General features: G+C 37.9%; 1 protein-coding gene across 12 annotated transcripts in view; it reads left to right on the top strand.

Moving 5' to 3' along the window:
* Positions 1-27065, top strand: part of LOC131690160 (cell adhesion molecule Dscam2) — a 471795-nt gene that overhangs the window by 191907 nt on the left and 252823 nt on the right. The gene's annotated exons all lie outside the window — the stretch shown is intronic.

Genomic DNA, 27065 nt, shown 5'->3' on the forward strand with positions numbered 1-27065 from the left:
AGAAACAGTACCTTCATCAGTTTACAGCATTGGCCCCTCCCTGAACTAAATATTTGTAGTATGAAGATAAGTTTAATTTTGACTAAATAATTAAGTTAAATATTAAAGTATTCATTTCCAAAGCAAAAGCTAATGAAATTAGTTATCAGTGGAGCAATTCCTTGGCGCTACCCGGAATACCTTATTATTTGCAATCAAATTAGTCACCCAAAACCAATTCTTTGATCATAAGAAGATGTTATTGATTATCATCTAAAAAAATCATGACTTTATTGATTTATTTATTTTGTTCCAGTGTTTGTGAAAAAATTCACATTGTTTCCTGAAACGAAGTTGAATATGTAAGTTCACTACAAAGATGAAGAGCAAACTTTTTCCAAAGTTCCGGTGTTTGACCTTTATTTGATCATTGCAGTCAACCGTGAGTGATGTTTGACGATATATGAATACACAGATCGTCAGTCATCGTGTCATCGTTCTAGTGAAAAATTAAAACAGACATGATGCTTCCTAGAGATAGTTTGAACTATTTCTTTTTCGTGTGACTGGTTTGTATAGGACTCATAAATCCATATCTCCGGACGGGGTTTCCTGGACTGGACCGGAACGAGACTGACTGCATTGTATTGACATTGCGTCGCTGTTGTGCTATCTCATGGCAAACGCCATTTTGGTGTAAACTCAGTTATGCCTAATTACTTGTTTAACCCTTGTGAAGGCAAGCTAAAATCCTAACGGTAAAAAGCAAGCCGGGTCTTTAGGGCCCGGTACAGTTTTATACCCTCTTACAGTAAAAGCATGAAAAATCCATAGCATATTGATCGATTTTATTCATAAATACAAACTTTTCGAGTGCTTGAAAAATTTCTCTATTCGAATTTATTGGACAATGTAGAAAAGACTAAAGAAACAATATATAAGCGAAAAATGAAGAACTAGTAGATTGTTTCAGAATATTTTAAAGGATCCAAAATAAAGGCGCACGCTTGTAGTTAAAAGCTATGCTATATACTAATAAAGTCAAATTCTCGTAAAAATACGAATCCCTGATGAATTGGGATTAGCTAGAATAAGCATTGGGTGCAGCCAAAAGCTAAAATATGTTAATAAATAATTGCCGCTTTTCGAATGTGTCGAGCAATAACTTGTTTTACCACAGGCTAAAAATGGAGAACTTTGTCCTTGGAAAACGTTCGTTCACTCTATTTTCTGGTAAGAAAAAATTCAATATTATGGAAATTTACAATTTTGACAATTTTCGCTCATGAGCAAAAGAATTACCGAGCAAAATTTTGCTCTTCAAAACGCGTGTCTCAAACTTCTATACTGCCCATTATTGTATATTTGTCACGTTTTCTATGGGATTTCCTATCTTTATGGGACTGAATATACTCACAGGAATTTTGTATATTGGCAATGGAAACAATAAATTCAGTAAAAAATGTCAGCATCATCTTATGTAGCCTAAAATCCTCAGATATATAGCTGAACATGAAAGGATTAACATTGCAGAAGACTGCAAATTGATCCGACTTTTTGATAAAAAGATATTGTAATATGATATTAAGTGTTGCCTCTCTTTCTCGCACATGCTTAGAATAGGACGTTTTCAAAAATTCTTTTAATCTTCGAAGTTAAATAACTTTGTCCGGTAATCTCCAATCATTATGCAACTTTCAACAAAGTTGTTCGTTATACCCCACCTGAAGTTTTGAAGTACGCAGAGTATCCGTGGGAATTTTTATTGAATTTTGATTTCTTGTTTCCGATTTTCCATATATTTCACTATAAAAACTTCAAAACTCCTGTGAGTGAACTAGAGCTATAGGAAAAAGCTCATAAGTTGCATATGGTTTGTAGAGTTTAATAACACTTGATCTAGCACTTAGCAGTGTTCCGAAGAAAGCTTCAAAAAAGTTACCCGCCTAGTTTGCGTGCAGTTCTGGGTGCATTGCATGACACAAATAAATGGTGAATGTGTTTTAACAATCGAAGATAAGTTTGTCAAAACTTAGGAAATATTTGTAAAAATTGAAATAAATGCATCAAAATTGATTTTTGGATGCAAACATATGTGCCAGAAATATTGTTTGAATCACCAGTATGCACAGTTGATGTCGGAATACCTAGCAGGCCTGCTAGAACCTCTTGGCTTTTTGTGCACGTAAAAAGTCTATACGAATCTATGAAGCGCACCATAAGTGATATTTTCGTAATATCTTACTTTTTCAACGAATTTTAGCGTCAGTTAATGTAATTTCCACGCTCAAGCTCTTACTGCATGCATAACGCTTTGTAACCAAGAAATTGATAGCCGCCGGCCGGGCCTGGAAGACCCGCGTGCCTTTTTGAGGGTAAAAAAAATCTCAAAAATGTGGCGTTTTTGGAATTTTGACATTCTGCTTGTTTACTGATATATAGCGAGAAATGTGCTGAGAAATTGTGAGGTTTTTGCTTCAAATGACTGTGTCTGGAGATTGGCTCCAGTTATCTTGATGTTTTAGATGAGTTTCTGTGTAAAACTATCTGAAAAATATAATGGCATAATCATTTTCAAAAGAAAAATACATGAATTGTGAGAAAAATGCAGTTCATGTTTTAAAATGGAAATATAGCATATTTGGCAATACTGTAACCAAAAATTTATATTTTTCTAGATTCTCTGACTAATTTCCTTCAAAATGCATCTCACCGATTGCTATTTGGTCTAATAAGCTAAAAATATGAATAAAAGTAAATCATTGACGATTATTTGTATGCAAAATTTTCCATGCGCAACACCTACGACACGTGTGAGTGCGACATTTGTTTACATTTTTAATTCCCTATTTCATTTTTACTTTTTAAAGATATTCAATTAACTAGATAATACTAAGCAGGGAAAGTTATTAAAGTTTAGAGCCATAGTACTCAAGTGAGAACAAGGATGTGAGATATACAGATCGGGAAACTGGAAGGGGCAGGGTCATTAGAAACAGTCTTAAAATCTTACGGACTAATCTTTTGCCTTCTGTTGGCAAAGGTCGATCTTGGGCAGAGTTACAACGAATCGCTCGAGTCTACCAACATGTATCACGGAAAAGAGAGACTTTCCCGTCTTTACCATGATAACTATTTAATTTCATTCATTTTCTTCATTTTGTTATACTATGTTGCGTTTCGGCTTCGCCTCATCAGAAACCGACACTAACACATTGTCGGAATAGATTAGCGCCGGCTTGACGCAAATCCCTTAAAACAAAAACACACTATGTGTTTCAATCAAACGACTGATCAAACGTGATGTCCCGTTCGAGCAGAAGTTCTGTTTATGCCGATGAGACACAAGTGAAGCCGAAACTTGTCTTGGCTTAGCAGGCCTATGCGAAAGCACTATGCTATATTTCACCCTAAGGAGAAAAAATTGAAGCCGGCGCTAATCTATTCCGACAATGTGTTAGTGTCGGTTTCTGATGAGGCGAAGCCGAAACGCAACATAGTATGAAATAAGGATTTGTGCCCTCCTGTAGGTACAAAGACTGGTTTTTACCAACAAATTTTCACCCTAGTGAGAAATTTTGGTTTTTACCAATTTTTCCTCCTTTGGGTGAAATATAGCATAGTTCATTTTGTTAATTTTATTCATGTTATTAATTTTATTAATTTATTTAATTTGTTCCTTTTCTTCATTTTTTCTAGTTCATACATTTTATTCAGTTTCTTAAATTTATTACAATTATGAATTCTGTTCAGTTATTTTTTTGTTGATTTTATTCTATTTGGAAATTTGACTCAATTTAATTTATTCCATATTTTTGAAACTTTTCTTTGAAACTGACTTTTCATTTAATGTGCTGTTTTAACTTGATTAATTTATTTTATTAGTTTAATTTATTCTACACATTTTGTGAATTTAATACTTCTTTTTGCCTTTCTCAATAGAATTGCAATTGCTCTGAAAACTGACTTTTTAACGGAGGGCCGAGTGACATATACCATTCCATTCAGTTCAGCGAGTTCGGCAAATGTCTGTGCGTGTGTATGTATGGATGTGCGTCTGTGTGTGTATGTGGCAAAAAATGTCACTCATTTTTCTCAGACTATCCGATTTTGACAAACCTGGCCAAAATTATTTGCTGCTGCAATTGTTGTTATTATGCCTTAATATGAACGAAAAATAGACAATTACTAGTTTTTGGAACAATTTGGCATCTACCCACCTGCCAGTGCAGAGGCCAATTTTCTATATCCTTTCGAATACTAGTAATTTCTAGGTGATCTTTGTGAATACATTTGTTTTTCCAGTTGCATAAACATTTGATCAGTGGGAAAGGGAGAAGAAAAGGGACGCCTGTGCATATTTTCATAGAGATACATTTTGGCAAACATAATATTTGGCCCTACAGCATTTCGGTGTGCCTCAAATTAGTAAAAATTTCAATATTTTCAAATCGCTTGGGATTGGTGGATCGGACAAGATCGGAAGAGTTCGAATATTTTTTGTATAGCTGAAATCTTGTTTTGTAATAGTGCTTCAGCAACTTTGCCGGATCTAGCCGTATAATGTAACTTTTTTATCATTCAAATTTGGAATGAAATGTTTAAAAAAGGTATTTTTTAAAGTTGGTGCAATACATAGCAAGTCTACTTTTGTTAGTTAGTTTTAAGCTGAAGTTAAACAAACGGTTGTGTTGAACTACGTTTGTAATAATATTATCTTATTTAATACAGTCATCATCACTAGCGATTTTGCTGAATATAAAACGAAAACGATTAAAATATCCCTTAAAATATCACCATTGGGCATACATGCAAAAATTCTTTAACAATTTTTGATATGCTTCTAATTTTGCCACATTATACAGTAGGTTCTTAGGTATGTTAAAAAAATATAACGAAACAGAAAATAAAAAAAAAAAATATTTTGGTTCTTGGCCAAGAATTTGTTCTAGTTACTCCTCTGTGCAACGTTCCCATAGGCTGCTATTGAATTTCTAATGGATCCGACTTCCGGTTCCGGAATTACAGGGTGATGAGTACGATCAGGCAGAAAATGTCGATTTTTATAAATTCTGCAATGAATGTATAATGGTGACAATTTTTCCGAAATGTGACCACAACTGCTTCGATTTGTAGTACTAGGTCACTAACAGCCATTCAAAGTCTCTTTGGTCACATTGCCATGATCATCGGTTCCGGAAGCCCTGGCGGAAGTATCCAAATTCAGAATAACAGTCACATCGGTTTCTCGGAGATGGCTAGACCGAATCTACTAAACTTAGTCTCAAATGAAAGATGTTGCGTCCCTGTAAATGGCTATTAAATTTTATCGCGTGACTTAACTTTTTGTCGGTTCCGACAGCATGAAGTACAAAGTTTCTTTACGCTCCTCCGGACATGCCGTAGACTCAGATGATTCGCATTTCTAATGCCAAAAGATCCTGACTCTTGAGGTAGCAGACAAAGGGTTAAATCGCCGGGTAACTCTAAGCTTGCTCATATGACCCTATTCTAAGCTTTTCTAAACTTTCTTCCTTTAACTCCTTGCCCTTCGTTGAGTACTATGGCTCTTAATATTGAAAAATATACTTCACCTTCCAGTCCCTTGCTAATTAAATGTCGTTAAAACATTAACTGTTATGTGCTCAACAAAAAAAACACCTTTAACAGACCAACGTGGGTATCCGGGTACCCACAATTTGAAATGCTCATAACTATGCCTTTAACCGATTTGGACACTTAGATGTTTTGGATTCAGGAACTCGTTCACTTTTTTTTCTGTAAAGTTGAACCGAATTAATGGATCTGGTTCTTGGTAATCCGGATTTTCCGGAGTAATGTTCCATTACTAGGGCATGATTTGTAAATTTTAATAACGTCTTAGCAATATGAGTATCAAAACTCTTCAAATTGTCTCGGAAGTATGTTATTTGTTGTTACGGGACCCTGTGGCAGTTTAAAAAATTGAATTGGAATGGAATGGCCACTCACGGCCCCACGGGAACCTGCTCCAGAATGTCCGTTCCAGGGTCAAACAACAAAATGATTCAAAAACCACGAGATATAGCCTACTGATGCTATTCCTAGAATTTTGATACCCATATTGCTAGTATTCCATTCAAATTCACAAATAGTATCCCAGCACTGGAACATGTTTCTGGAAATCCGGATTTCCGGGAACCGAATGAAGTAACCCGATTCATTTTTACCAAGTCTAAAAGTGGATGAGTGCCTGAATCCAAAACATCAAAAAGTATCCAAATTGGTTGGAAATTACCGTAGTTATTGGTATTTCACTTTTGTGGGTACCCGGGTACCCACGTCGCCACAGTGGTTTAAAACACGAAAAACGTGATCGTTTTGAATAACTCCGACATAGTTTGTTATAGCGATATACTTCGGATGAATTTAAGATAATGAGATTCCCCATCATTTTAAGTCAAAAGTTTGATGATTAATCCTCCTATAAGTGAGATTCAAAATTTATTTCTCGTATAATTAGAGATAGCAAGTTGGTGTATTCTGCAAAGTTGTAGTAAATTCTTCTACAAGAAACTTTACTGAAGGTGGTAATAGTCTATCCTTAATAATATTTGAGATGTAGAGCATTATTAGAGAAAATACCAAAAAATCATTTTTTTTTCATTATAGCTTCTTTCCAAGATTTTTTGAAAGTTCAAAATGTTCTACAAAACCCTTAAAATTAATTAAAGGGGCCGTACACAAATGACGTAGCTTTTTTTCGGCGATTTTTGACCCCTCCCACCCCCCTCGTAGCATTTGGTCACAAAATTCTAACCACCCCCTCATAAATAACGTAGCATTTACCTACCCCCTATCCCTTGTCCTATGCAAAGCGATCGGGGAATGAAAACAAATTACAAATGTTTTTCAATTATTTTAAATACATGTCCTTTCAAAATGTTTGACAACTTTTATCAGCATTTTCATTATAACAGCAAATCGCGTGTAAAATAAGCCCATATCATGACAAATATAGTTGTAATCAGTTTCGTTTTGAATTTTATATGTCAAGGGTAGCATGAAGAGAAATTCTCTCAGTTCACAATCCTGCAGCTGCCAATGATTCTAAGAAGCATACGTTCATCCAAATTACTAAATTTTGTTTGGTTGAATCCGAAGTGAAAATTTAATGCAGCTTCCAAACTAAGTCTACTAGTTAGAAACATTAGCTAACTAATGTAGCAAGTTAAATCCGCATACAAAATCTTTTCGTATTTTTGCTAACTTGTAATTCCGCGAGTCGTAAAATTTATCTCATGAAAAACCGCATCAAAAGTAACTTGTTTGAATTTAAATTTATTTCTCTTGAAAATGGAGGATCATTAAACTGTTTTCTCTAAACAATGGGTTTTAAACTTAATGCTACGTCGCACAACTTCTGACCCTACCCTCCCCCTCGTCACACTTCGTCACAAATTTGGTATACCCTCCCTACCCCCAAAATGCTACGTCATTTATGCATGGCCCCAAATACAAAATTTCGGTGAAGGAAGTACCTTAATTTGTTGAGCAGTTTCTGAGATATTTACGATTTTTGTTCGAAAAATGGCCTACTTTGCACTTAAATAACTCATGAACGGGCAAAAATGGGTGGACCACCCAGTATGCATTTGAAAGTACAAGAAAGATGCTACAAGATTCTATATGAATCACTTGTATCCGGTTGTATCCATGGCTCTGGTAGCAGGATTTAAAGAATATCATTTAGCAGTCGGCCTGTTACGTAGTAAAAAAATTCAAGAGCCCCTCCTCACTCCCCCTGACTATATCAACAATATTAATAACCCAAAAGCTTGACTTAGCGAAGTTCTAAGATGTCACAAAGTTTCGATTTCCAGCTATGGATAAAACATGAGAATTTCATTAATTGAAACCTAGAATGGTACCCGGGTACCGTGTCGGATACATAACGGTTAAAAAGGAAAATTGACTCACTCTTAGTCGTTAATAAATAAGGGTTTAAAATTCTTAGAAAAATTTGTTTACCGATAGCTTCCCCATGATGCAATTCTTCGACAAACCGAGATCGCTCTCCGTAAATGCTTAAACAATAGCTACTGTTCGTTCAACCGTTTGATATTTTGCTGAAAATGTTGCTCGAAGTGACAAATGTTCTCCATATTGCAACTATATTTTGAAAATGGTTCACGGGGAGTACACGGTGCTATGTCGTATAGTTGTTCCTCTATTTTGTCAGTAGTAAATTTTCAACCCTACGAATATTTGTCAGTACATTTTCAATCCTGCAAATACACGGGAAAATAACACCAAATTTGAAGTCCGGGCCGAAGCAGCTTCGCTCAAAATGGCAAAAATCGGAGACGCGGTTTCTTTGTTCTTGGAACAATGCACACTAGATCGAGCTGCTGTTAGGTCACTTTTCATTGAAAAACTACAAGGGGCAGTCCTATGGGGTTTCACGAACTGTAGACGTAGGACTTTACTACTTAATGTAAAATATTTTTTTCCTTAGTACATTTAGAGTAATAATAAATCAAATATATTTCTTACGTATAGTTTAAGCACAACCAATCAACATAGAATGTTACATATTGAACCAAACCTTCTTGGTTATCATGTCATTTCATTTGTAGTAGGTGATGGAATCCAATTAAACTTACGTGAGAAGATCTGAAGAAAGAAGACAGAAAACCGTGATCGAACTACACACAGAAAAAAAATGTTGGTAAAAATAAGAGTTTGTCACTCTTAGCAAAAAACAACCAACGCATAGTCTTAGTTTGAGAATAAATCTTTTATATTGATTACTATTCTTCATTAGCTAAAAAGGAAAACTTTTGTTTTGATTATTATTCTTGATTAATTTAAAAGTTTCACTTTCAACCTAACAGTAGGCGTTAGTTGTTTTTTGCTAAGAGCGGAACACTCTTTTACCAATATTTTTTTTCTGTGTGTACTATCTGGAATAGCAAAACATGAGCTTTTAAAAATTGTAAAAACTTTTCGATTGTGTGTGGAAAAAACCCGGACCGGCGAAGACAAATCAAGTTTTAGACAATATAATCACATTTCAAGTATAGACCAAGCTCTCTAGTTATATTTTGCCATTATTGTAACTTTCCTAAAGTACACATACAAATGTAGGGAATGCAGTGGTCTTAATCAAATATCTGCGCTTTCCATCGATCCGCGTAAATTTGTTGCTAAGAATGTTTTCCTCCTTGTGCATCGGAAGCACAGATTGCTATCATGCAGGTTACGCATGCGACCGTAGGAATGCCACATTGGAATCTGTGTTACGGTCAAAAATATCTTTTTACCATCTGTGATAACTATAAGGGGAAAAAATCCGTGACAAATTTCCGAAAAATCACAATATTTCCAAAAATCTGTGAAATTTTCATCAAAATTACGAAAATCTGCCATCTGTGAAAAAGAATCTGTGACATTGCAGGAAAATCTGTGAATATAGAAACTCTGTCAACAAATTAGGCATACCTACATTCACCTCAAACAAGCGCAAAAAAGCAAATGAGTCAACGCTGATGATGATGGGTAGAGCGGCAGAGACAACTAGTACCACGACACTATGTTAACCGTGTTTGCAAATGAAGTTCGAATGTACAAGCGATTTTGTGTTCGAGATTGAACATAAAAGTGTGCTGGAAACGAGCACAACCCAAAAAGGCATAGTGTTTGAACGGACAAGCTTAGTCGCGTGTTGGACGACACTAGGTAGCGCACCTCCAAAGGCAGTGTAACGTACTTCTAACTCAGCTACACTGGCTGTGAAAACAAACAGCGCAGTGATCTGCTCCACCTGCCGTTCAACAGACAACTAAGCTTGTTCGGCCAAATCCATTCTTTAAATAGTCGATGATGACGTCATTCATAGAAGCGTAGCGCACTAGGTACACAAATCTGTCGTGCCGGACTTGGGAACCGCTATCTTCTGTTTGTAAATGAGCGATATTTTGACTAGGTTGTACACTATTTAAATTTTTAATGCCATGACATCAAAAATCTTTGGGTTTATCTATTGGAATCTATGCTTAGAAGTATTTCGGGGCAAAATTCGCAAAAAAATTGAAAATTTATCGTGAGATGGCTGAATTATATGATGATGATGATGATGATATAGGAACCCACCATCAGTGCATGGAATACGCCGGTGGCTGAATATGCTTTTAACAGTAAGGATAAAATTATGTTATCAACCGACATTCACATTAACGCTGTATAAAGGGCCAAAATGGGGTGGATTCATAAAGGGAGTCATTTATGCGCAATCCGAAGGGACACGCTGGGTACGCTGAATTATATGCGCTTAAAATTGGACCACCATTTTTGCAGAATTTGCTAAGTGCACCCCTATATCGAAAACAAAGACGTACGTCAAAAAATATTCAAGATTGTCAGAGTTATGGCCTATGAACGAAGCGTGTTTTTGGCAGAGGTTTGCGTTGAACGCTCTCCAAGCCGAACCGCTCAACTGAAATCCAAAAACTAAAAAGATTATTGAAGAAAAATGTATTGTGGTGTACTTGAACGGATGGGTTTCCCAATAGAAAATTTTTTTCTTGCAAAAAAATATCAAAAAATTAAGTTTTTTGGTGTTCCAAATCGTAAACAAAAATTCATTGCGAAGAATGGAAAACTTTTTGATGAAAATGGAACCGCTCAAGTACACGAAAATGCAAATGCAAAAAATTGCGTTTAAGGTTTTGTGTTAACTTCATTCGTGGAAGAACCAGCTCGCTGTAAATGGCTGTAATTTGAAATTTAGTGCTTCGATTTGGATGAAATTTTGCACAGATATTTTCAAAAGCATTTACTTTCAGAATAACAAAAAAAAAATCTTTTCGATTTTTTGAGTTTCAACTTTGTATATAACCTTAAAGTAGCTTTAAATTATTTGTTTCACTTGACCAACTTGTCCGCTTAAGGGGAGCGTCTGGTGTAAAGTGCTCAAATCGAAAGTTATTTTGTTTTACGATTTTGAAGGCTATGCAACAATGGATCTTTTGTGTAATATCAATTTCTATTTTTACATTCAACGTGAACTAAAAAAAATCAGTCATACAGAGCCACACATGCGAGCGTTCCAAAAGTAGACGTCCAAACATTTCCAAGTCGAGGAGCGCCGCGCGAACATGATAACTCTTGATAAATTTATCTGACACATGAAATTCAATAAGATTTTTAAGCTTAGACTTTTAGTTACTCGATGAACCAAAAAAAAATGGAAAAAGTTTGATATTCGAAAAATGGCTCTATGAAAACCGAAAAATCTCATATTGTACTGTAAAATTCGCTATTTTCTCTTTGATATAATAGGGAGAATTTTTTTTGAATTCGGTTTTCTGTGGTTTATCGACAGGGTACACATATTTTGCATACTCATAAAAAAATTAAGTCAATTCGTTTATTAGTTCTTTAGTTATCCTTTTCGCCAATTTGAAAAACGACGAATTTCTCGCCAAATCGTATTCAGAGTTGGCAGCACCCTCTCAGATTTTAATGAAACTTTCTGTACATGAAGACTTTGTCACAAAAAGCCACTTTGCATACTTTGTTTTTCCAAAAATGATCTGGACTGTCCTTTGAAAAGGGCCAAACTTTTTTTAACAATTTTTTTCTAATAGCTTTAGTCTAAAAATGACATATCCTACAAAAAATGTTGTAGGAGTGGTTTTCACAAAATTAGTCAAATCTTTGAGTAAAAGTATTGAAAAAATTCTTCATTGACTCCTACACTAAAAAATTTGGTTTTAAAAATTTAAAGTCGATTTACAAAAAAAACCATTTTTGATTCCGATGAAATTTTGTTCTAAGATAGATAATTATGTTCCCTACCTACCGTCAAAAATTCAAGTTGGGCACTTTCAAGGAAAAAAGTTATTTGAAAAAAACTTTTCCTTGTCTAAACTGAATTTTTTCAGTGTATTTCTATAGAAAACTAAACCAATGAAAGTCATAATCATCTCAGAATCCAATAAAACTCAGTTTGTGAGAAGATATTTTCTAATTTAGCAACTAAGCATATATTTATTAAGGGGTTAATACTTTTTCATTTATCATAAAATCGAATTTTTTTTATTACTTTATCTGAAAGTACAACTCCTTGAGAATGTTTTCCCAAGTTTTTATAGAGATCCGAAAAATAGATCGAAAGTTACAGCGCTTCCAAGCACGCTTCGTTTACCAAGAGCAGTAGTAATTTGAAACTTTAAACTCGATTACAGGTCTTCAAGTTCTTCTGACATTTTGTTGTACTGTTCAGTGAATATGTAGCAGAAAATTAATTTTATGATATTTTTATCAGTTTGTTCAACTGCCCAGTTATATAACTCTCGGGGGGTTGTAATGGTATTTCTATAGTCGCGAGCAGGACTGGCTCTTTTTGCCATTCGCTTGAGAGTGCCACTAATAGGATCACAGAGTCCTTTTCCACTGGATGTTGCAACAAAAAGCCATCCTGTGCTTAACTCATACTTTGACTGGAATCTACACAAGCTTGCGAAGTTTTGCTTATTTTTGTATTGTTCTGCTGCTTCATCAGACATAAAATAAATTTTAGAAAAGTTTGTCAATTATTTCATAAAATGTATCAGTTTTGAGAGGAACTATTGAACTGCAGTCTTCCAGTCTTCCGATTTTCCAATCTTCCAGTCTTCCAGTTTTCATTCAAGTTTGTTATGAATATATACCAAATTCGTTAGGGGAGAGTGAGGACACTTGATCCTTGGGGATATTTGATTCCCCTTCCATAACGCATAATCTAAACACAAAAAGTAATCACAATATAAAAAGAAAATGACATATTTGGTAGTTTAAGATGTTTGAAAAACAAATTAAATGCATTGCATTTGTTTTGGGAAAGTTGTATCATATTTTTGAAAATATGGGTTAAAATTCATCATGAAGACCTTTTTACGATTTTTTTGAATGATTGAATGAGTTCGTCGAACTAATTATTTTTAAATATTTTCAACTACAATTACTTTATAAGGGCTTTTATCTAGAAAAACACGTTTTTAGAATAAATAGTTACACAACTTCTGCAAACAAACTAAATTTTGTTCACCTCATACAACAGGTACCTTTGATCCCTGTAACACTGGGTACTCTTGATCCCTATCATTAACTCTCACACACACTTCAAAAATGTATAGGAATAGAAATAATAACTTACCTTAAGTACCTGACAGTATAAATTGATCTAAAATGTTTGTTTCGCGAACAATTTCTTTATAAGTTATTGAAAGTTGGAAAAGTCAATCAAACAGCACTGATTTACCGCAAATATCTGGCTTCACTTTCTAGTGGTGTTAAAGCTTGTCGTGCATCTAAAAAGGTAATCTTATTAGTTATTTTGTCAGGCTAGGGGGTTAGCTTAACTTTCGTTTCTATTAGTCATAGTGTGCTCTGTTTGTTTAGCCCTAGTAGGCAGGGGATCAAGTTACCACACGTTTTTACAAAAACTTCATTTTGACATGATTTTCAAAACTGTTCATATTACTGACAGGATATGGTTTTTGGATTTACACATTATTCACAGGTCTTATAACTTGAATTGACTGTAAAATGACGATATTTGCAATTAAAATTTTCATTTCAATAAAAAGTTATGTGAAAAAAACAAAAGTGGGATCAAGTGTACCCACTCTCCCCTACTGATACTTTTTGCATGTATCAGACAACTAGCAGCTGGGAAAATGGATCCTGAGATGATTATGAGTTTCATTTGTTTAGTTTCCGATAAAAATACACTGAAAAAAATTCAGTTTGGACAAGGAAAAGTTTTTTTTTCGATAACTTTTTTTCCGTGGAAGTGTCCAACTTGATTTTTTGACGGTAGGTAAGGAACATAATTACCTATCTTGCAACAAAATTTCATCCCAATCAAAAATGTTTTTTTTTTTTTGTAAATCGACATTAAATTTTAAAAATCGATATTTTTTCAGTGTAGGAGTCAATGAAGAATTTTTTCAATACTTTTATTCGAAAATTTGACTAATTTTGTGAAAATCACTCCTAAAACATTTTTTTTGTAGAACTTGTCATTTTTAGACTAGAGTCATTTGAAAAAAAATGGTAAAAAAAGTTTAGCCCTTTTCAAAAGACAGGCTAGATCATTTTTGGTAAAACAAAGTATGCAAAGTGGTTTTTTGTGACAAAGTCTTCATGTACAGAAAGTTTTATTAAAATCTAAGAGGGTGCTGCCAACATTTGTTCGAGTTGGCGCGAAATTCGTCAAACGCGGTTTCGAGAAAAACGCTATTAAAGGGTGTCCCATATTAAATTAAATTGCATCACGGAAAAACGCTGTAGAAAATGACCCATTGGGTATTTTCTCTTGAAAATTTGGGTAGAAGTAGTGAAGAGTATATTGTTTACACTGTATTTTAATCGCTGTCAGTTTTTTGAAAGTTGTTGCTGATAGGTTGAAATCTACGTGTGTGTGAAGTTCAGCGTGGCCACAAAGATTGCAGGAGACTATTCTAGAGGCTAAATACTAACAATTAAGCGGATAAAAAGAAGTCGATTTTTTGCCCACTACCCCAGACGCCCCCCTTAAAGCTTGTCTGAGGTACAAATGTACTCCACAAAACCGTTTACGTTAGTGTTTTTTCATGTGTACATAATTATTTTAATAGACACCACGGACGCTTCTATTAAACTTAGCACGTTGCGAAATAATCCGCAAACTGTCAGAGTATCCTGGATGAGCAAACAACACTTCTAGCCATAGGAGAAGGTGTTGAGTTTGGGGCGAGTTCGATTGTTTTCTATAAGGCAATTTGCCGCTACATTCCTTTTTCCGGTTTCATTATCCAAAAAAAGCAAATAGATTATGTCTTGGTACTATACATTCCGTTTTGGAATATTTCCTTCGACTTCGACAGACTTAGTGTACACGACAGTTTCAGGGCTAATGCTATGAAAATTAACCGTCCTTTCTGGGGCTCGAACAAGGGCTTATGAGACCAGTGTTTTACTCTCTGAACCGCCATATCAGGACTTATTCGTTTACACTCTAACCTAGACTAACGCCTCAGGTACACACTCACATCTGTATTACATTTACTATAAGCTCAGATGGATTAAACCATTAAAGCAAGAATACCTACATAAATTGACCCCTGTGCGTATCCGCAGCCAAACGTGCAATAGATAGTAGAGCTTTAGTTAGGGGCAAAAATGTGTTACAGTGGAGACCCGATTTTATCAGCCCCGGATTGAAAATATATTCTATGTGCTCCAGTAGATGAACCTAGTCAAATTGAAGTAAACCCTGTTTTAAACATGTTTTGCTTGTCTTAAAGATGCAAAATATACAAAAACAAAACAAAATGTTGAGGGAAATTTATACTAATTAATCAGAAAAGCTTATACCTAAAGCTATTTTTTGTCAGCCTAAAATAAACCAAGGGGCTGATAAAAACGGGTCTTCGCTGTATTTTCGCAAACCACCAACTTCACTGCAGTAGATACTCGCAACCCCACCGACATACCAGTGTGAAGTAAATTCCTATTTACAAGCCAACCCGGTAAACATTGCGCGTGTGTTTTATGATTGCAATAAAAATAACTGTTCCTGCAAAAGCGTCTGTAGAAAATTACGCGAACATGGGAAAAATTCAAGCGCAACTGTGCGAAAACCGCAACGCAAAATTTTGCCTGAATGGAGGAATTCTTTTAGATGGCTAGCCTTTTGTAATTTCAAAACACTGAACTCCGCATCCATTGTCTTTATATACCATTTCACTAGTCTATTGTGAATGAGGAACATTCCAATGCCGTACTGCGAAAACTTTAAACATGAAATTTATGCAGGGCACCCCATGCTATTACCATCTGAAATACTATACTTGAAAAAATATACCTGGGTTACTCAACCTCCGTCATATTCGCTTGATATTTTTCAGAATGAACTGAACATTAAGGTTTTGTACACAGGGGATTTGTACTCAAAAACGCGTTATATATGGACATCGACATAAAACGTCAAATTTCCATTCATGCCAAATTTCGCGTGATATTCCGTGTGAAATCCTGCGCGACATTCCGTGTGAAATTCCATGTCAAATTCCACGTAAAACTCCGCTCGAAGTTCCGTGTGAAATTCTGCGCAAAGTTCCACGCGAAATTCTGGCTCCAATTCCGTACGTAATTCCGTGCGAAATTCCATGCAAAATTCCGTGTAAAATTCAGTGCGAAATGCCGTGTGAAATTCCGTGCGATATTCCTCGCAAAATTCCACGAGTAATTCCGCGAGAAATTTAGTACGAAATTTCTCATGAAATTCTGTGCGAAATTCCATTCGAAATTCTGACTGCAATTCCGCACGTTATTCCGTACGTAATTCCGTGCGAAATTCCATGCAAAATTCCGTGTAAAATTCCATGCGAAATGCCGTGTGAAATTTCGTGCGAAAGATATTCCGCGCAAAATTCCTTGAGTAATTCCGTGGGAAATTTAGTACGAAATTCCTCGCGAGAAATTTAGTACGAAATTCCTCATGAAATTCTGTGCGAAATTCCGTGTGAAATTGCATGTTTAATTCCGAGTTAAATTCCTCGAGAACTTCCGAACAAAATTCTGCACGAAGTTCCATGAGAAATTCCATGCGAAACTCTGTATGAAATTCTAAGCGATATTCCATGAAAAATTCCGTGTAAAATTCCGTGCGAAATGCCGTGTGAAATTCCGTGCGATATTCCTCGCAAAATTCCATGAGTAATTCCGCGAGAAATTTAGTTGCAAAATTCCTCATGAAATTCTGTGCGAAATTCCATGCGAAATTTCGACGGCAATTCCGTACGTTATTCCGTACGTAATTCCGCGCGAAATTCCATGCAAAATTCCATGTGAAATTTCATGCGAAATTCCGTGAAAATTCCACGCGAAATTCCATGCAAAATTCCGTGTAAAATTCCGTGCGAAATGCCGTGTGAAATTTCGTGCGAAAGATATTCCGTGCAAAATTCCTTGAGTAATTCCGTGGAAAATGTAGTACGAAATTCCTCATGAAATTCCGTGCGAAATGCCGTGTGAAATTCCGTGCGAAAGATATTCCGCGCAAAATTCCTTGAGTAATTCCGCGGGAAATTTAGTACGAAATTCCTCATGAAATTCCGTGTGAAATTGCATGTTTAATTCCGAGTTAAATTCCGCGCGAAATTCCGTACAAAATTCTGTACGAAGTTCCATGAGAAATTCAACGCGAAATTCTGTATGAAATTCTAATTCTGTGAGAAATTCCGTGTGAACTTCTGTGCCAAATACTGCGCGAACTTCCGTGTGAAATCTTGCGCGAAATTCCGTGTGAAATTCCGTGTCAAATTCCACGTAAAACTCCGCACGAAGTTCCGTGTGAAATTCTGCGCGAAGTTCCATGCGAAATTCTGGCTGCAATTCCGTACGTAATTCCGTGCGAAATTCCATGCAAAATTCCGTGTGAAATTCCGCGCGAAATTCAATGCAAAATTCAGTGTAAAATTCAGTGCGAAATGTCGTGTGAAATTCCGTGCGAAAGATATTCCGCGCAAAATTCCTTGAGTAATTCCGCGGGAAATTTAGTACAAAATTCCTCATAAAATTCTGTGCGAAATTCCGTGTGAAATTGCATGTTTATTCCGAGTTAAATTCCTCGAGAAATTCCGAACAAAATTCTGCGCGAAGTTCCATGAGAAATTCCATGCGAAACTCTGTATGAAATTCTAAGCGAAATTCCATGAAAAGTTCCGTGTAAAATTCCGTGCTAAATGCCGTGTGAAATTCCGTGCGATATTCCTCGCAAAATTCCATGAGTAAATTAGTACGAAATTCCTCATGAAATTCTGTGCGAAATTCCATGCGAAATTCTGACTGCAATTCCGTACGTTATTCCGTACGTAATTCCATGCAAAATTCTGTGAAAATTCCACGCGAAATTCCATGCAAAATTCCGTGTAAAATTCCGTGCGAAATGCCGTGTGAAATTCCGTGCGAAAGATATTCCACGCAAAATTCTATGAGTAATTCCACGGGAAATTTAGTACGAAATTCCTCATGAAATTCCGTGCGAAATTCCGTGTGAAATTGCATGTTTAATTCCGAGTTAAATTCCCCGAGAAATTCCGCGCCAAATTCCGTACAAAATTCTGCACGAAGTTCCATGAGAAATTCCGTATGAAATTTTGTATAAAATTCTAAGCGAAATTCCGCGTAAAATTTCGTGCGGAATTCTGTGCGTAATTCTGTGAGAAATACCGTGCGAACTTCCGTGCAAAATGATGTGCGAAATTCCGTGTGCAACTTCGTGTAAAATTCCACGCGAAATTCCGTGTGGAAATTCCGTGTGCATTTCTGCGAGAAATTCTGTCCGAAATTCTTCGTCAAATTCCGCGCGACTTTACGTGCAAAATTCCATGAGAAATTGCGTGCGTTATTCCATGCGAAAATCCGTCCGAAATTCCGTTCGAAATTCCTCGTGAATTCCACGAGAGACTGTTACTATGTATCGTTCTCAAAGTTCTCTGCAAAGTGATCCTGAACCGGATACAGGAGAAGATTAACGCAACTCTCCGACGGCAGCAGGCAGGATTCCGTGCCGGACGATCCTGTGCGGACCATATCGTCACGCTCCGTATCATCCTGGAGCAAGTCAATGAATTCCAAGAGTCTCTCTACTTAGAGTTCATCGACTACGAAAAAGCTTTCGACCGTCTCAATCACGAAAATATGTGGTGAGCCCTGAGACGCAAGGGAGTCCCTGAGAAAATCATCGGTCTAATTGAAGCACAGTACGAGGCATTTTCGTGCAGAATATTGCACGATGGTGTCTTGTCTGACTCCATCCGGGTCGTGGCTGGAGTTGGGCAAGGATGTATTCTATCACTGCTACCGTTCCTCATCGTAATCGACGAGATCCTGGTAAGAGCGATTGACCGTGAACCAAATCGTGGGTTGCTGTGACAACCTATTATTATGGAGTATCTGAATGACTCCGAATTGGCTGATGAAGTTGCTCTCCTAGCACAACGGCGCTCTGACATGCAGAGTAAGCTTGATGATCTTGCCGATCGCTCCTCAGCGGCAGGTCTCAAAATCAACGTCAACAAGACCAAATCGTTGGATATAAACACAGTCAACCATTCCAGCTTTACGGTAGCTGGGCAAGCAGTGGAGAATGGAGGCACCAAGATCGACATAGGAGCACGGATCAAGAAGGCGAGGACTGCTTTTGCGAGTTTAAGAAATATCTGCAAAAACAATCAGATTAGTCGACGTACTAAAATCCGAATATTCAACTCGAACGTGAAATCTGTACTACTATATGCCAGTGAAACATGGTGCGTATCAATGGAGAACACACAACGGCTGCAGGTTTTCATCACTAGATGCCTGCGGTACATAATTCGTGCATGGTGGCCTCACAACTGGATCTCTAATGCTGAGCTCCATCGTCGATGTCACCAGAAGCCGATAGTGACAGAAATTCGGGGACGAAAGTGGAAGTGGGTCGGCCACACTCTGCGCAGGGTCGGAAACGAAATCTGCAAGCAAGCGTTAGACTGGAACCCAGCAGGACATCGCAGCAGAGGCAGACCCAGAGGCTCATGGCGGCGCAGCCTCAACAAGGAAATAAAAGAAGTCGACGAAAGTTTGTCCTGGCAGCAGGCCAAGGTGATGGGGGGCACTCGCCCAGGATGGCGATCTTTCACACCCTTTGCGCCGGAATAAAAATTATGTTCAAAGAAATTACATTTTTCTTTTTTTTCCTATTTATGTGAGATCTTGGACGCCATTGCATGGTTTGTAAAACGAATCATTTACGTTTTTCATCCGTTCAATACAATACAAAGAAAGCTTCCAGATGTGCGCTCGCAAGGAATAACCATGCGATGGTTTCCAACTAGTATTGACTATTTTCACATCAAACATGGCATGTCACGAGCCAAATTTTATGTACAGATGCAAATAGAATCTCTGGAATCAGTTGAATAAATTGATTGAAAATAAATTTTAAGGCTTATGTTTTAGTTTGGCCACACTGGTGGTTCTTTCCTGTGTGCTTGAATTATAAAAATTGTTTTGATTGTGGTAGTGTGACGTTCAAAAAGCCCTTATAGGACAATTCTGAGCACTCCCAACCACCACGGAGTGGGAGACCGCCCACTGTTGTTCACATCCTATTCGTTTCGTCCGACCTTGTCGCGAATATCATACAGTATGATAGACCAGTTATCATCGTGAGGACATCCCCATGGCATACCGTGGGAGTTGAAGCAACTAGAACCAGCTGAGACGCGATGCATAGAGAAACAATGTCAATTAATCTTCCTTTGATTGGGACTTGACAAGGGACAACTCTGATGTGAAATAATAGCGCACGTTGATCGGCAAAATCGCTCACCCATAGTGTTTTCTTGGCCCTGGCGAATAATGTCGGAAGTTAACCAAATGCATCGTGTATAGCCTCGAAAAATGATAGGATTGAAATATATCGAGAGTTCATGCGGAGTCTCTCCACATTTTTCACACCGTGCATTATTTCTACAATGGATAGCTGTATGGCCCAATTGTTTACAATGATAGTATGCCCCACGGCATAAAGAGGTGAACAGGTAGACGATTCCGGTTCAAAAGAACAAATTGAAAATAAGTTGTTTTCTTTTTCACAATAAGGGCCCATGTCGGAGACAACACCATCAATCTCTACTTTCCAAGCGGGTACGTAGACAAGATATTTTGTCGTACACGACCGAGTGTTGTTTAGTTAGATCACGCGATATATCGATGATGTTAAATAGTTTATCTTCAGCCCAGAAGTAGACCATCCAGGGACTGGTTGTATTGGATGAATATAATTACTATCGAAATTGAGACATGGGCATTATTAGTGCCATCGGAGAAATATTAAAATAGATCTCTATTGAGCCAATGGGGACAACAAACACGTTTTCGTTGAACCGTCGGTCATACAGCCAGTTAACAAAAGGAGTTCCCAAATAGCTACCAGCTTCATTTTCACTTGCACACGCCATGCCTGAACCCACTCGGGAAAACAGTGTTCAGCCGGCCCTGCCGATGGTAGATCTAGTCTAGTCTACAAGCTCGAATTGTTGTTTCATGGCGGCTTACTAACCCGTGGTGCTACTTTGTTGATCCCTTCACCACTTCCTCTGCAGCTCGGAGAGTGTCCACGTCACTAGTTTTTGTTATCTGTCAACTGTGTCACCGGGTATACCCCTTCGAACATTTTCGAACCTAGGGCACTCGAAGACCACGTGTTCCAGCGTATCTTGCACGTTCATACATTCCGCGCAAAGGGGCGATGAAGCATGTCCAAACCGATGAAAATACTTCCGAAAGCATCCGTGCCCTGACAAAAACTGCATCAGATGAAATTTCGACTCTACATGCTGTGTATGCACCCACGCCGACACATTAAAACCCTTAGCTGTCAGAGAAAGGTCGGAATCGGCCGTATAACATGACTATAAGTTATGTTCTATCAACGACCATGCGGTAGACTTGGGTGCAACGCCCAACTTCTGCTTAGCAGAAGGCAAAGGATTCTTCACATTTCCTTTCGATCATGTCCATATGAGCCAGCCTAGTCCTAGTCTTCCGTTCTAAGTTTATTCGACTGATTCGCTCTACAATACATATCCGTCTTTCAATTTCATTGATTTCGTTTCTCTTAGTCTAAAATTTGCCTAAAATGGCCAACAAAATCGATACAGTTATTAGCAAAAGTTTGCTCTACAACTTTTCCGAATACAAAATCTTGATATACGTACATGCAAGAAATTTGGAAAATATAGCACACTTTTAGAGAAATTAGTCATTAAAATCACAACACCATATGGAAGAGCTTGCCCCTCCTCAAGGTTGACGGGTTTGACTGTATTGCAAACATCTTCAAGCATATTTCAGCGTTAGTTTTAAAGAAGCTCTGACAGACGACTGCTCTAAGATGGTTATTGCATTACGCCTCGATAGTGGTGCATCGAGGAGACCGAGAGGGCTTATGGGCCTTTTTTATGTTTTGTGTTTTTTCATACTCTGCACCAGCCCAAACTAAAAGTCAACTAAGAACCTGTGCACACTGGCGTGGCCGATTGGCGGGTCGCCGTGGATTGACTTTTTCTGTAGGCTGTGTTTGCAGACATTGTTCAACAGCTTAACGGCACGGCTCACAGTGGAAGTCATTGTGTGTCGATTTATCGGTCGACCTCGGCAACGTGCACAGACGCATTAAAAAAATAACAGTTGAAGTTGTGTTGTGTTGTAATAATTGTAGTTTTTAGTACTAGTGTACAATTGTTACGTGATAGTCGTATGTCTATCTGTGCATGTGTTCGTCTGAGTATTTGTGACATATGGGTCAGGGAATGGATGCAGAATTGGCGTATATGATAGAATAGTGAGTAATCCTTCTTAGGATTCGTTGGTCACTTTTTACCGGTGTTCAATTCGTGCATTCGATTCATTCGGATTGGAGAAATGAAGGTACGAATAATTTACCGACGCGCCTCAATCATCCATTCCCGGTCAGCATAGCATGAGAAACTTCTGGCAGAGTGCAATTGTCGTTAATGGTAAATGAATATCATTTTCTGGCATTTGGGCGATTCCAAGTAGTTTTATTGCATGTTACATGTGTGTTGTTCAATTAATACTCAATAACAATACTAACTCTTCTTTTTATTTCATTTTATTTTATTTATTTTCGGTCTCATGCGCCCCATTCCTCTGATGACATCACCGAGTTCATTCAACAAAAAGGGCAACATTGCTGCCAACAATGACTATTCGCTGCCATCAGACGTCGCCATGTTTTAGAAAAATTGAGATGTACTTTCATACTCAAATGAATTAGATAAGTAGGAACGAGCAACAAACTGCAAGTAGCATATTACACATGTCTTATTTTAACATATTACATATTATTTCCATTAACATATTATTTACAGATAACACCCAACACTTCCCATACACACGTAAACATTCACACACGCAAATATACAAATGCTCGATAGGTGACTGGGCCAAGTGCAAGTAATTTGCTTTTCCATTATTTATGTATACCAAAATAGTATTGTTCAATTTATACACTTCTAGTCAAGCTCTTTGCAGCTTTTTTCTCTTTATTCGGCATGTTATGATTCCTTTTATTAGTATATCTCTACTATACGCTATCTATACTCATATAGGTACAAACGCTCGCGGCCTTCGCAATAACACAAACCTGGCCACAAACGCGACCATGCAATTGCAATAATCCACATATACTTACTCCCGCGATTTCGCCTACATGAAAACACCCTGGTAGTTAAGTAAACGGGTCATCTTTAAACTTCCAAACGCGGTCTCAAACATTAACCCACCACTCGCGCGATCATGAAACGGTCACATCCGAAAGTTTTACCAGTCTGGACTAATGCCTTCAGTTGAACCAATCAAAAAAGTAACGCTCATATTCACTAAACAACACGTTCCATGGTGACATGACCTGGAACTCAAGTTTTCCCATAGGGAAACGGACTTCACGGTCCGCGCATGATCTAACAAGAATACACGCTACATCATCATAAAATCAAAATTATACACGCGAAGTCACATACACGTGACAAACACGTTAATATACAAATGCTTGAGCTCTTCGCGACCATCCCCGGCACCTACACCCGCGATCTCGTAAACATGATGGCATCCCGGTGATAAAGTGAATGTCTCAGCTCCTATAAATTTTCAAGCGCGGTCTCAGGCGTGAACCTAAAAACTCCCGCACTCGCACGATCATGAATCGATCACTTCCGGATGTTTCTATCCCTGATATCAGCAGACTACGTCCATGCCTTCAATTAGATCAATTATAAAAAGAAACCTCTCATATCCACTGGACACCACGTTACATGGCGACATGACCGAGGACTCTAGTGATATGGGGTAACTTACTTCCTGTCAGAATGTGAATTGTACACCAAAAACTAACTATCAGAATGAAGGTCCGCGTGACCATCCAAGAACGCACGCGTATAGAGGAAATGCCACACGGTTACAAAATCCAGTCTTGTACACGCGAAGTCACATGAACGCGAGCACACGTGACAAACACGTTAACGTACGAACGCTTAAGCCCTTCGCGATTAACAACGTACACCTACGTTCGCGATCGCGCACTCACGAAGTTTCAAACGCTGTCTCAAACACGAACCTACAAACGTCCGTTTTTGCGCGCTCATGAATCGGTCACGTCCGGAAACCATTACTCTCTGTCTTAATAACTTAGGTCCATACATTCAGTAGAACCAATCAAAAAATAAAGCTCATATCCACTAGACAACACGTTCCATGGCGACATCACCGGGCACTCTGGTGATATGGAAGATCTCACACTCTTTTAGCATCTTAGCAGTACACCAAAAAATAAAAAAAAATAGATTTACGGTCCGCGGGCGATTATCCAAGAACATACGCGAATATGCGAAAGGCACACGGTTATAAAATAGAATTCATACACGCGAAGTTACATACACGTTAGCACACGCAACATACAAACGCACACGCGATCGAACACGTTAACGTACAAATGCTCGAGCTATTCGCGATGACACAAGTGATCGCGAGTCCCTACGCCCGCACATACCTGAACCGTACAAGAAATATCACATTCAGAATCACGGCCCGCTACAATTGGCCTAATGCAGTGTTTTAGTGGGCGACATTGCCTGTCTCGTCTGCAAATTGTAGTATGTAATTCTGACGGGGAGCCCTTCCGAGAACCTAGCTCTACAGCTCCAGTAGGACAACTCTCGAAAAAAACACCATATGGAAGAGCTTGTAATATCTACAAACTCCTTCGAAGAAATTATTGATCCAAATTTAACGATTTAGGCGTAATTATTAGATCGCACGATATTGGTACAAAACGCTGCATTGACAGTTTCTGGAACGATAAAAATAAATTTTAAAAATAAATTCAAATTTTCAAGATTCTTTCTTGTAACACATATTGTTTATTTTGAATCTCGCAGGCACTTTACTGACACTTCAAGCTAACCATAGAAATTTTGTTTTTGAAAATCGAACTTTAAACAAGTGAGATATCAAGATCAATGCACTTTGTACATGAGACGACCGCTTGTGTTATAAAATTTTGGGCATCTGCCAGAAGGTTAAAACTTTCATTAGTTGTTAAGTGGTATACATGAGAAGAGTCATACGCAAAACGCAGTACTAATAAGATAAATAAAAATGAAGTTTTGACCAATTTTGATTATATTCTATTCCCACTGTCCAAAATGTGCATACATACGCACAACGCACCGGGATGTGCGTATTTGTGATGCAATTGCCTATCTATTCCCTGTATGCACCACATCAGCATACCGTCTCCATTAAACATAGCAACCCACAGGCAGCAGTGCAGCAAAACCCCACCCAAAATCGTACCCTTTGTACTGGCTGCCATGCTGTGCTGCCCAGTTAGTGCATGTGTTGTTATTGTTCTACGTATGTACCGCCAGAACCTGGCTGTAGTGTACCTACAAAAATCCTATCCAGATCACGATATTCTCGGTGACCTACATGCGTACAAAACACATGCAATGTGTATTTTTCGGACAATAAGGGCCTCGTATGGGCTGCTGGCGGAAGCCTACCCCGTCACCACACTCACCCGTACAGGGTCCACACTCTTCGAACAGCCCAAATGAGGGCTGTCGATAACGAGAATGATGCTGCAGCTGGTGCCAATCGTAAAAAGCAATGGTAGGCTGGTTCGTTCATATACGATAGCACCACGTCCAGAGTCCGGAAGCAGGGGGTGCGTTTCAGAAAGCCAAGGCCGTATTCAAAAATTGTGGGCATCAAATGATTTCTATGAACGAACACTAGTACACACACATGCAGAATTGGATGTACAGCAGCTTACGAGAATACCACGTTCCTAATCGATTCGGTAACGTTATGCAATACCAGTATCAAAGCACCTATGAACGGAGATGACCGAAAAGTACAATCGATTTTATTTATTAATATGTTGTAAATTTTGAACACTAATTTTCGGCAAATCCACAGGCGAAAATGTGTTTGACGCCCACAGAATCGGGTGACACGGTGTGGGAGTGTGGTAAAACATCAATGTAGGTACCTACTGTGTTTCCCAGGTCGGCCGAGTTTGCGTATGCGGTGACTGCGACTGAATGGACATACAAAAACACTGTTGCACTGAAGCGGCCATTTTTCGTTTGCTCGCCCGCGTCGCGTAAGCAAATTTACGTAACATGTTAAGGTTCAAGTTACCTTTTTTGAGCATGTGTTAGTTTCGAACGCTGGGTAGTATAAGTAGGAAAAATTGTGTTCAGCTTTGCCACCGGATTATCCATTTAAACCTTTTCAAAACTCTAAAAGAAGAAAATCAGCCGATTTATTAGATCACAACGATTCAAATCATACAAAATAGCTGCTGGAAAAACTATCAGTTTCGCTAAATGGTGCTTTTGAAAAGTGGCTGTGATTTTTTGTCATACTACCACACCGTGCTGGGGTACGCAACACAACAGCGCAATGAAAAAACCACAGCCACTTTTTCAAAAGCACCATACAGCTAAGCCGATGATTTTTCCAGCAGGTATTTTGCATGAATTGAATCGTGATGATCTAATAAATCGACTGATATTCTTCTTTTTGAGTTTTGAAAAGGTTTAAATGGATAATCTGGTGGCAAAGCTGAGCACAATTTTTCTTACGCACACTACCAAGCCTTGAGGTAACTTGAGCCTTAACTAAATGAACTAGCGCAACGCATTTGTGGATGCGTTGTGAATTGGACTTGGCAGGATGGTATTGGATGATCTAAATGTGAACTTTATTTATATTCAAAGTGGTGTTAAAAAATAGAACTCCAGATTGTTCGGACTCGGACTACTAAGGGGTTGAACCCGTGGAAATGCTTATTTTGACCGGTCATATCTCAGCTGTTGCCCAATCGATTTTATATGTTTCTTCATCATTGGAAAGATATACATTTTTGTGAATAAGTAGTACTATAAAGAGAGAATAACAGAGTTGTCTACCATACTATGTATTCTGGAACAATC

Source organism: Topomyia yanbarensis, chromosome 3, assembly GCF_030247195.1.
Source record: "Topomyia yanbarensis strain Yona2022 chromosome 3, ASM3024719v1, whole genome shotgun sequence".
Classification (NCBI taxonomy): domain Eukaryota; kingdom Metazoa; phylum Arthropoda; class Insecta; order Diptera; family Culicidae; genus Topomyia; species Topomyia yanbarensis.